Source organism: Nannospalax galili, unplaced genomic scaffold (genome assembly GCF_000622305.1).
Source record: "Nannospalax galili isolate Female #2095 unplaced genomic scaffold, S.galili_v1.0 scaffold337, whole genome shotgun sequence".
In the NCBI taxonomy this organism is placed as follows: domain Eukaryota; kingdom Metazoa; phylum Chordata; class Mammalia; order Rodentia; family Spalacidae; genus Nannospalax; species Nannospalax galili.
The window spans coordinates 103,700-106,960 of record NW_008340932.1 but is presented as its reverse complement, the minus strand read 5'-3'; positions in this window follow the sequence as shown (position 1 = coordinate 106,960).

Sequence of the window (3,261 nt, the reverse complement as noted above, 5' to 3'; positions counted from 1 at the left end):
TGTGTTACTTAGACATTAGTGGCTAGGGGGATATTGAGATTCAACCCATCCCTCATAATCAACAGGCTGGAAACTAAGGACTGAAACTACAGGTTTCCACTGTTCAGGGAAATGGGACCTGAATAATGTCTATGGTCCTTCATGGAGATATGACATCTTAAATTACATGTAAAGTCATTGATATTTGGATAACTAAACTTGGTTGCAAGAATGCTGATGCTATTATTATATGTAGCAGAAGGCTTTCTCATAAAGAATTAAGACATACCATTGCCTCCTCCTGCTACAATCAATGCAAACCATCTTGTCAGTCATCTAGAAATGAAAAATGTTCCTAAGGAAAAGGTGCTTCTGCAAACGGTAGAAAAAGTATAAAGCCACCTACAATGTAGATAAGTACAGCAGTCCCTTTGGCCACTGTCCATCTCACTAGTGACTACTTTAGATACTTTAAAAGTGTGCATATTTTATGTTTACTAGATCTAGAATCTGTTCTTATTCCAATGATCACGGCCATGATCAAAGTCACAAAGAAGAGTGAGTTCAGGCAAGAGTGTGAAGGAAAGTGAACTCTTGCCCTCTGCCCTGTAGTGGAAATGGATACAATATTGTGGACACAGATCAGATCAAGAGAACTCAGCTTTCTCCAAGGTTTTTGGCTATAGTTTAAATACTATAAGAAAAAATTTCACATAAAATTTATTGTTTTTTGATAAATCTTTGTTAAAAGGCTTTTGTGGGTTTTTTTTCAGTTTTCTTGTCATTGTTATTTTTGTTGTTGTTGAAACAGATCTCCCCGTATACCTGACTGGCCTGGAACTCTAGATAAACCAGGCTGACTTCCATCTTGGAAAGATCCTTCTGTATCTGCCTCCTAGGTGCCGGAATTAAAGGCCTGCACCACCATGTGCAGTGACTTTTTCCATTAAATGGCTTATATTAGTTGCTTGGGCATTGTTTGCATGAGTTACCCCTTCTCCTTCAAGTAGCCACAACCACAGTTGCCTGAGAATGGAACTGAGTGATGTGACTATCACTGGAAAGGTAGAGATGTAGACTGAACCTGGAGCTACTGCTGTTGTCTCCATGATGCCCAAGTCTTCAGACAGAGACCCAAAGGTCTGTCAGGTCAGTCACTATATTGTGGACATATTGTGGACTGGGTATCTTAAAGTTCTTTCAGCTGCCAGGCATATCCTGAAAGAGCCATCTATGTTTGCAGCAAACCTCAGATCACCCACATGTGCCTAGATAGGCTTCATTCTTGTGGTGGAATGCGTAGACAGGACCACTGTCTACAGCAACCACCTCAGCTTTGTTTCCCGATGCTTGCTGAGGCATTGTCAGCTTCGAATGGTCTCACATGGTGCTAACATACAGGAACTCTAGGCAGGCTCATGGGCAGCCCCACTGGATTTCATTAGAGTTTAGTTAGGTGAAAAGAACACCACCCTCACCCACAACAGTGTTCACAGGTGGTTTTCTAGAAGCAAAACTCTTTCACTCTTTGAGCAGCAGTCTGGGAGACCTCACTTTCTATAGCTTTTGAACTGCAGGGTGTGCCTCACAAAGCTACCGAAGTCATTTTGTTACCAAGCTATCATATTGGAGTGGAGTGGGGCTCAGTTGGTTGCATAAGCAGCAGGGACTCCCTCAGGACTGTCAGTCCCCCAAACAATAGATACCAGCATAGAGGCTGAAAGAAGACTTTAAAAATTCCACACCCTCTTCTGACCTCCATGGGCATTGTAAGGCATGGGTGCACATACATACATGCAGACAATACACTCATACACATAAAATAAAAATAATAAATAAAATATTTTTTAAAAGAAGCTCTGAACAGAAACTGAAGTGTGGGGGCTTCAGAGAGCCACAGAGAGTTGAGACTACAAAGGGCTATGATCTTGGCGCAAGACGAGAGACACAGAGTGCTGAGGCTACAAGAGGAAACACTGGCAATGAGCCATGCCTGGTGAAAATCATAATGCCTACCTTCAGATGTTTTCCACGAGCCTTGCTAGCTGAGGGTTAAATACTGAGGCTACTGACACCCCAAGTTCAGAACTTGCACTCGTTGTCAATTACTAAACCACCGGCACATGGAACTCACAGCTAGAACATTGAGAATATTTGATCCCAGCCCCCTACCCTCAGAGCTATTGACTCTCAGAATTGCACTTTACCTATTTGAAATTTCTGCTGCATTGTGCAAAAAATAAAACTCTTAGAAAACTGATGAAACAATCATGAAGAATAATATGAACCACAAACCACCACCAAAGAATAAATAATAAATAAATAATAAACAAACAAATAAACATTTTTAAAAACTAGGGAAAAGTATGTATGTCATATAACCCAGATAGGTCAATGCCAAGCATGCTTCCAAATAAATGAAATCAGCATATCAGAGATATTGGAATGCTCATGTTTATTGAATCCACCACCAAAGAATAAATAATAAATAAATAATAAACAAACAAATAAACATTTTTAAAAACTAGGGAAAAGTATGTATGTCATATAACCCAGATAGGTCAATGCCAAGCATGCTTCCAAATAAATGAAATCAGCATATCAGAGATATTGGAATGCTCATGTTTATTGAAGAAGTACTAATAATATGTAAGATATGAAATTAACTTATATATCGATAAATGTATTAATAAAGAGAGATATAAAGACAGAGAGAGGAGAGAGACAGAGAGAAAGACAGAGAGAAAGAACAATAACTCAGTTATATTTAATGGTCATTAGCAAATCAAATTTTTAACTGAATTTTTTCAAATTTCATACAATAAATTTTGGTAATATTTATGCCCCTCACCTATACACACCCCCTCTTACAATACAACCAGCTCTCCATCATCCAGTAGGTAAAAGTTGCCAATAGTTCCTAAGCTAAGATTTTACCCACTTCCCCACTTCTCTGCTGGGTTTTTGTCTGGTTCGAGCTTGCATGGGTCTTGTGCTTACTGTTGCCACTGCTGTAAATTCATGTGAGTAACTTCCTAGCTGTCTGAAATGTTCTGTTTCCTTGTGGTCATCCACCACCTCTGGCTCTTACAGTTTTTTTGCCCCCTTTTCCCAATGGTCCCTCAGCTTTGGGTAGCAAATTTTGATATAGGTTCCTATTTAGGAATAACAACCCTGAAGTATTTCATTGTCTGTAGTTTGGCCATTTGTGGCTTTCTGGGTTAATCCCAATCTCTTCCACAAGGAAGTTTCTCTTCGGAGAGTTGAGACATACATTAATAT